The following is a 9,628-nucleotide window of genomic DNA, read 5'->3' on the forward strand; positions in this document are numbered from 1 at the left end:
GATCTGAGTTAGACTTCCTGGGTTCCAAACCCTGCTCCACCATTCACTCACCATGTGGTCTTGGGCAACCTCTCTGAGTTTCAAGTTTCCTCAATTGTGACATAATAATAGTTTCTACTTCAAAGGGTAGATGTGAGAATTAGAGAAGGTAATGCAACCATTTGACTCAGCAATTTCACTCCATTTCACCCAAGAGAAATGAAAACATATGTTCACACAGACACTTGTACATGAATGTTCATAGCAGCATTATTCATAATGGCCAAAAAGTAGAAGTAACCCAGATGCCCATCACCTAATGAATGGGTTTTATGTGGTATATCTATACAATAGACTATTCAGCCAGAAAAAGTAACAAAGTACTGCTACAGACTACAACATGGCTGAACCTTGAAAACATTGTACTGAGTGAAAGAAGCCAGAAAAAAAAAAGGCCACAAAGTCTATTATTACATTTATATAAAATGTCCAGAATAGGCAAATCTATAGAGACAGAAAGTAGCTTAGGGTTTGTCTGGGGCTGGGGAAGCAGGGAGATTGGGGCGTGATAACTAAAGGGTATAGGGTGTCCTTTTGGGGTAATGAAAATATCTAAAATCAATTATGGTATGAATTCTGTGAATATACTAAAAACCACTGATTTGTACATGTTAAATGGATGAATTGCATGGTATGTGAATTATATCTAAATAAAACTGTTACCAAAAAGAAGAGGGAAGAAGAGGAAGAGAAGGGGGTGGGTGGAGGAGGGAGGGGAGAAGGCGATGTACATTAGAATAGAATAGACATTAGAATAGTGGCTGGCACAAGCCAAGCACTCAACCAATCGTTATCCTGGAATGAAAGGGTCCCAGAGTTTTTGCTTTCTGCAATGTAACCCCACCTGCACTGTGACAGACTGCCAGAGTTAGGCTTTTTTAGGAATGCCCAGAGCTCATGATAAGTATAATCACTGAGGTTGCAGCCTCCTCAAACTCCTTTCTGCTGAAAGACTCTGTGCCCCTTGAGGGTGACAATGTCTTCTGTAGGCAGCACCCCTTCACCCTGGGGCAGGTGAAATTGGTGGTACCATTTAACAGGGTATTTCCTAACAGAAGAATTGGGCCCTTCAATTCAAGCTCTTTCTCTTATCTCATGAGATTCGTACAGTGTTTGAAAGCCCCATAGCCTACTATCCCCTTGTATATAACAGAGGAAACAAGCCCGCAGGGATAGGGGCCAGCAGTTTTCAAATGATGGGCGTTGCTCCTGCAAGCAGAAGTTGGTTGCTACAGAATGAAGTCTCATCTGAGAGATTCTGGCTCAGGCGGAGGGAGTCAAGTTTCTAGCAGCTGAAGGGTTATCAGGAGTGGGACTCAGGGCTGGGATGGCAGTGGGGGCAGGAGACAAAAGGATTAGGTTGCAGCTGCCAAGCCAGACTGGAGGTCCTGACCCCAAGGCAGGATTACATCCAAAGTCCCTGACCTAGGGAATTCCCTGGCAGTCCAGTGGTTAGGACTCCGTGCTTCCACTGCAAGGGGCATGGGTTTGATCTCTGGTCAGGGAACTAAGATCACGTGGTGTGGCCAAAAAAACAAACAAACAAAGTCACTGACCTAGAGGAGTCCCCAAATAGCCCCAGGCCTGCTCTCAAGGCTGGCTGTCCACACAGCAGGGAGTGTGAGCTCTAGGAAAGCAAGGGTGTCAGTCCCCTGGTGGTACTGGGCCCAGGCCATTTCTCTCCAGCCTCCAGTGTCTCCTGCCTGCTGTGGAAGGTCAGCCCCACTTGAGAGCCCAAGGACCCTCAGAGTGGCTGCATCCCCACCTCCTTCAGCTGGGGCTGGTTTTCTCCAAAAATTACTTCAAGTCTTCAGAGGAGCAGAAACTCTCGTTCATTGCTGGTGGGAATGGTCAGCCACTTTGGAAAACAGTCTGGCAGCTTCTTACTAAGCTCAATATACTCTTACCATGAGATCCAGCAATCAAACTCCTGTGTATTTATCCAAAGGAAGTGAATACCCACGTCCACACAAAAACCTGCACACGGATGTTGACAGCAGCTTTGTTCATAACTGCCAAAACTAGGAGGCAACCAAGATGCGCTTCAGTAGGTGAATGGAGAAATACACGGTGGTACATCCAGACAATGGGATAGTCTAATATTATTCAGTGCTAAAAAAGAAATAAGCTATCAAACCATGAAAAGACAAGGAAGAATCTTAAAAGCATAATACTAAGTGAAAGAAGCCCATCTGAAAAGGCTACATACTGTATGACGCCAACTATATGCAGCAAAACTATGAAGACACTAAGATCGACGGTTGCCAGGGGTCATTGCAGGGAGTGAGGGGATGAATAGGTAGAGCACAGAGAATTTCTAGGGCAGCGAAACTACTCTGTGTGATATTATAGCGGTGGATACATGTCATTATATTTTTGTCCAAAGCCGTAGAATGTACACCACTAAGAGTGAACCTTAGTATAAACTGGACTTTGGGTGATAATGGCATGTCAATGTGGGTTCATCAATTGTAGCAAATGTACCACTCTGGTGGGTGCTCAGCTTCAGCTCCAGGCCCCATCCTCTGGTGGGGATGTTGATGGCGGGACAGCGGTGTATGGGTCGGGGGAGTGGGGACGTGGTAACATGGGAACTCTATGTATTCATGCTTTCTACTCAGCTTTGCTGTGAACCTAAAACTGCTCTAAAATATAAAGTCCATCTAAAAAAACTCTACTTCAAACCCTCCAGAACCTTCTCAGGGTGGAGGATCTGCCTCCATGGAGTGACAGGAATGGAGATTTGAGGGTCAGACAGAGCTGGGTTCAGGTTCTTTCTTAGTGGCTCCCCAGCTCTGTCACTCCTTTTCTCTCTAATCACTTCTCTCCTAAAGAGCAAATAAGATCATCCATCTCATAGTTGTTGCAAGGATTAAATGAGATGGTTTAAAAATGTACCTAAATTATTTTTCTCTGTTTGTGGAAGAAAGATAAATGTTTTGTGGAAAACTCAGAAGAGAATTTTACAAAGATAAAATTCACCATAATTCCATCCAAAACTGGCATAAGGCATAAACTCAGGCCCTGAGAGAGCAGGTTCTCAAGAACCATTGTTTCCCAGCCATTTGATTCTCACCTCAAGAAGTTGGGAAAATAGAATGTCCCCATTTTGCAGATAAGAAAACGAAGTTCAGAAGGGTTAAGTGAATTGCCCACACAATGAAGAGGCAAAAGCTGTGGCTTTTTTGGCTTCTAATCTACTTCTTTTCCTCTGAGCCAGGCTACCTATCAGACACAGATTGGTGCAAATCACAGCTCCACCATTAATTGCTGTGTGACTTTGGGTAAATGAATTCACCTCTCTGAGCCTCAGTTTCCTCATCTGTGAAATGGAGAGAATAATTATACATGCCACGTAGGACTGTAAGAAGTAAAAGGACATGTTTTAAACAAGGAAAATAAGGACATGTTTTAGAAGCTAGCATCATGGGACCCTTGAGCCCAGAGCTAAGTACTCAATAAATATTAGTCATGGGTGTATGGAGGCATGGACCCCTTGATTCAAAGCCTAGCTCAACTTCTTAGAGCTATGCAGCCTTGGGAAAGTCATTTCTCCTCTTTGGGGCTGTTTCCTCATCTGTAAAATGGAAATAAGATCCACCATGTAAGGGTGTTAGGAGCCCTTAATGGAGTAGGTCTTCAATGCATAGTAGCTGTGAATCATTTAAGAAGAAATAATTATAACATGTGACACTGGTAGTTTGGTAAATAGAAAAGGCCTTGGTGAAATCCTCAGGCTAAGGAGTTGGGAAAAACCTTTCCACACCAGGGAGGGAAAAGCCAAAGGGTCCCACAGTTCAAAAGTAGAAAATGGAGGAGCTGTTTGGAAGCCCCCAGGGGCAATTTCACCTTGACCCACAAAACTGAAAAGGGGTGTTTCTTCCTATATAGATAAGGATCAGAAGAACAAATCATGCTATTAATTAAGTCTTGCCTATTTTAAGTTTATGGAATATTTTTCCCCTTTAAAGATAAGCTCACTATAAAAGTTCAAAAGGTAAACACAGAGAAGGGGTGGGGGCCAGCCCTGCCTTCTGCTCAGCTAGCCCTGCCAGCCCTTGGTCTTGGAGGTGGGTGGGTCTGGTCCCAAAGCCAAGTTTCCATGCCTAGGGCCTCTAGTAGTTAGATAGCAGGGGGACCAGAACCACCCAAAGAGTCTGGGAACCAGCCCATGGTGTCTCCTGGTCCTGCCCCAAGTAGGCAACTTGAACCAAGAGAAACCTGGCTGGGTCTCCAATGTCATGGGAGGGAGAATGGACTTGGCTATTCTTCGCTTCCCCCAGGAGGATATGAGTCACAGGAAAGTTGCCTGGGACAAGGACAGAAAAAAAACAAATGCCTTCCCATCTGGGTGGCCTTGGGCAAGTCACTTCCTTTCTGCATTTCGGTTTCCTCACCTGTAAATGAGGTGGTGAGAACCCTCAGCCGCCCAGGGTTGGGATGAGGATTATATAAAAGCAAATTTCCAAGAGTAACTTACACAGCCATCGTCAGCACTCCTTATATATTAGCTGTTCTTATTATCTCCCAGACTTACGTTAAGGACACAATTTTTTGGAGTCAGGAACACCAGGGACGGTCTTGGCAAGTCACAACCCCTCTCTGAACCCCAGTTTCCTCATCTGTAAAATAGGGTGGTTGTATAGATGGAGTGGATAAATGAAAGGGACTTAACACATACCCAACAACACCACATAAATAAATGAAGCAGCTGCTGTATCCTTTCCATTCTCTCCCCTTGACCTGGGCAAATTAGGGAAGCAAGAAGAAATACAATAGCCAGTGCTTGCACGCCAGGTTACTTGTCAGCTGTCCCTTTAGACTTGAACTTTCCACCATGATGGAAATGTGCCATATCTGCACATCTAGTACAGCAGCCACCTGCCACACTTGGCTATTGAACTTGTGAGATGTGGCTGGTACGACCAGGGAACTAAATTTTTACTGAATTTGAATTCACTTAAATTTAAATAGCCACATGTGGTGAGTGGCTACCATATTGGATGGTATTACAGATGAGAAAACTAAAGCTTCAGCAACTGACTTAAGGTCCCAGAGATTGTTAATGATTGATCATCAAAGACTAGCATCTAGGTCTGCCCAACTCCCAATCCTTTGTCTGTTTTCTGATTCCATGGCACTGCCTGTGACTTTGAGACCCCCGTAACACAAAGACATGGTCCCCAAAGATCCAACATTGGAACAGAGTGAGACCTGAGGTCAGGAAGACACCAGGAATGGGGCCTGGAAACCTTCCTGCACCCGACGGCAGTGGTCACAGATGGCTGCCACCCTCTGCACCCCCAGGCTTTTTGTGGATTTTGTTCATTTGTTCAGTAAATAATTGCTGAGTACCTACTAGACACTGGAGATACTGCAGTGAACAAGGTAGATGTGGTCTCTGCCAACATGGAACTTACATTCCAGTGAAGGGCAGGGGGCATCAAACGATTAAAAAAAAAGTAATATAATAAATGTATTAGGCCAGAAATTACATATATGCTCTAAAGAATATAAATGAGATGTGGCAGTGGCTTCCTTCCTTCCTTCAATAGGGAAGCCAAGGAAACATTCAAGCCCAGCCCCAAGAAATGAGAAAGATCCAACAGCTACTCAATGAATGCAGGGAAAAGCATTCCAGGCAGAGGGAACAGCATGTGTGAAGGCCCTGAGCCAGGCCTTCTATTAAGCATTATGCATGGATTATTTCTCCACAACCGCCCAGGTATGTGCAATTATTATCATTAATAATGGATAACAAGGCTCAAAGAAGAGGGACTCCCTTAATACCTATATCCCTTAACTTCTCTAAGTGGCAGAGATGGGTTAGAAATCAAGTTCATGTTACCACCAAAGCCCATCCCTTGATCATGAAACTCAGCCCCTTTGTCCTCTTTCGAGGAAAGACAGACATCAGTAAGATCATTGGAGCAGGTGGCGGGCACTTCCAGAGGGGTGAAGGGACATTCTGGCCCTGCAGCCTAAGCCACAGGCACAGCCAACAGCATCAGGGCCTCTTTGCAGGACCATACTGTGCAGATCGTCACTCCCTGGTCATAGAGCCAGATCCCAGACTTAAGCTGTGATTATCTTGTCACTGTCAATGAGAGGTTCAGCCACAGTTATTAAAGAATGCCAAGGCTGGCTCTCCCTTCCCCTTTCCTTGAGAGGGGATCACGGAGGCATGAAGACACATGGGAGAAGGGATAGGGAAATAGGGAATAACAATGCAATAATCATAAAAATAGCAAAAACCTGTATCAGGATTACTATGTGCCAGGCACCATTCCAAGGGCTTCGAGTATACTAGCTTGTTTCGTCTTCAAAACAACCCTGTAACCTCATCCCCATTTTGCAGATGAGGAAACTGAGGCCCAGAGGGTCTTATAACTCACCCAAGATGACATAGCTTATAAGTGGCAGAGCTGAGATTTGAAACCAGGTGGCTGACTCCTGAGTTCACACTTTAAAAAACAAACAACAATAATAAAAAAAACCTTTTTATTGTAAAATAAGACAAACAGAAAAACATACAGAATAAATGTACAACTTAGCGAGAGGCAAACACCCTTGTAACTACCACATGGATCAATAAGTAGAACTTTGGGAGTTCCCTGGCAGTCCAGTGGTTAGGACTCGGTGTTTTCACTGCCATGGCCCTCGGTGCAATCCCTAGTTGGGGAACTAAGATCCCACAAGCCTTCCACAAGCCACATGGTGTGGCCAAAAAAAAATATATATGTATATATAGAACTTTGCCAGACTCCCCAGAAACTCCCCTCTCTGTGCCCCATCCCAATCCCAGCCCTCTCCCTCTCTCTCCCTAAAAGGAACCACTGTTCAGACTTTTTGTTTTTTTTTTTTTTTTTGGCTGCACAGGCATGTGGGATCTTAGTTCCCTGACCAGGGGATCGAACCCACGCCCCTGCTATTGGAAGCGCAGAGACTACCCACTGAGCTGCCAGGGAGGTCCCTATTCAGATTTTTATAGGAATAATTCCCTTGTGTTTCTTTATGTTTTGTTCCACTGGAGTGCACATCTCTAGACACTGTCATTTATTCAGACCCATTTTTGTTTGTCTGTGGCCATGCCACGTGGCATGTGGGATCCAGGATCTTAGTTCCCCAACCAGGGATCAAACCCATGCCCCCTGCAGTGGAAGCATGGAGTCCTAACCACTGAACTGCCAGGGAAGTCCCTATTCAGGCCCGTTTTTTAAAAAACCTTGATACCTGGGACTTCCCTGGTGGCGCAGTGGTTAAGAATCTGCCTGCCAATGCAGGGGACACGGACTCGAGCCCTGGTCTGGGAAGATCCCACATGCTGTGGAGCAACTAAGGCCGTGCGCCAACACTGCTGAGCCTGAGCTCTGGAGCCCGCAAGCCACAACTACTGAGTCTGCGTGCCACAACTACTGAAGCCTGCACGCCTAGAGCCCGTGCTCCGCAACAGCAAAAGCCACCGCAATGAGAAGCCCGCGCACCGCAACGGAGAGTAGTCCCCACTCGCCGCAACTAGAGAAAGCCCGTGTGCAGCAACAAAGACCCAATGCAGCCACAGATAAATAAATAAAGGTTAAAAAAAAAAAACCTGCTGTATAAAAAATAAATAAAATAAAATACATGGCTTCCCTGGTGGTGCAGTGGTTGAGAGTCCACCTGCCGATGCACGGGACATGGGTTCGTGCCCCGGTCCAGGAAGATCCCACATGCCGCGGGGCAGCTGGGCCCGTGAGCCATGGCCGCTGGGCCTGCATGTCCAGAGCCTGTGCCCCGCAACGGGAGAGGCCACAACAGTGAGAGGCCCGCATACCACAAAAAATAATAATAATAATAAAATAAAACACACACACAAAAAAGAAGTCCCACCTGAGCCGCTCTACCCTCCAAGGTCTGCGGTGGGGTCAGGCCTTGCCTCTCTGACCAGCCTCATCTCTGCTCCTCCCTCCAGCCCAGTACACCAGACAAGTGGAATTCTGCTTCGTTTCCCAAAGGAGCCACACTCTCCCTTACCTCCAGGTCTTTGCTTCTGCTGTTCCTTCAACCGGAAACACTCTTCCCCTCACTTCCTCTGACTGAGCACGGCTGAGCCTTCAGGTCCTAGCAAATCTGTCCCTTCCACCCCACTAGATTGGGTGGGTATGTTTTAGTACCCTCACTTCTCCTAGGCTAACCTCATAAGTAACCTAGTAACTATAGCACTTATACCACTACATTAGCTTTGTCTGTTTTCTTATCCATTTCCCCTTCCAGTCTGAGCTCCTAGAAGACAGGGACCCTGGCACAGGACCTGGCACATAGTAGGTGCTCAATAAACAGTGGTTGAATGCATGAATGAATGAGTGAATGAGTTGCACTTTACAAGTCACAAGGAGGCAAATCCAGGCCCAGTTTAAGACCTTACAGACAAGGAGAACTCTTCTAAGATGACACCCACCCACCCAGGGGTGAAGATGCAGAAAGAATTCCTACCTGGGATAGGGTCCATCTCGGAAAATGGGTCTCAGTTCTTGGAAAGTAAGAGAAACTTTTCTTCAAATGATCTTATTAGGAACCCCTAGATATAAGACAAATTCAAGGGGAGAAGCACTAGTTTCAGCATTGGTGAAGGCAGCAGCCCCACCTCTGGGCCTCCCCTTGACTTGAGCGCTCCTCTGAACAGTGGCCTGTCATCTTCTCAAGTCGCTTTATCACAGCTGCCTTGTCTATGATTTTAGGAGGCCACAATACTGAGGACAGAAATGTCCTAGCTGACACCCTAACTCTACCCTCTCCCTGTGGTGCCCCCAAGGGCTCATCCTGTCAGCTGACACAGATGCCCCCAGAAGCCCCCTTTCTACAAATGGCTCCTCTGGCCCTCCAAGGTCACTGGATTTCTGAAACAGTGTAGATCTGGGTCTTTGGGCAGAGCTAGGTACAGGAGCAGGCAGGGCTGCAGGCCTGCCTACTGGGGCACAGAGCCAAGGGCTTAGTCTCAGAATTGGATTATTCAAGTGAATTTGGAGCTCCCAGACACCCTAGCCTCTGGGACACGGGGATTACCCAGGCCTTTGGCGGGGGGGAGGGTGCCCGGGGTTGCCCACAGTCCTTCCCTGCAAGATCCGAGAGCACGAATCCTTCACCTACATTCTGCTTCCAGCCTTTAGCCCACAGCACATCTGCCTCCCTTGTGTCTGGGATTTACAGCAGTGTTATTCAAATTGAGGTCCTGAGAAGATCAAGCATGCCCTGGAACTTGTTAGAGATGCAAATTCACTGAATCTGAATCACTGGGTGGGGCCCAGGTCTGGGGGCGGGGCTAACAAACCCTCCAAGCGATTCTGATGAAAATACTCAAGTTTGAGAACCACTGGCTTGGAGAACATGGGTCCACCCCACACACCTGTCCGATTATGCCGCAAGCCTGTCAAAGATTCTGGGCGACTTCTACCCACAAACTTCTCCTTTGGATTCCTTCAGCCCTTGGCTTATAGAAATTAATTACAATGGATCCTGTTTAATAATGCCACTTTGCACAATTTCACAGCCCCTGGAGGTGGGCAATGCAATACCCTGAGATCATTTACTGTGGACTTTATCCTTTATTATC

This window comes from Phocoena sinus, chromosome 14, assembly GCF_008692025.1.
Source record: "Phocoena sinus isolate mPhoSin1 chromosome 14, mPhoSin1.pri, whole genome shotgun sequence".
Lineage (NCBI taxonomy): Eukaryota > Metazoa > Chordata > Mammalia > Artiodactyla > Phocoenidae > Phocoena > Phocoena sinus.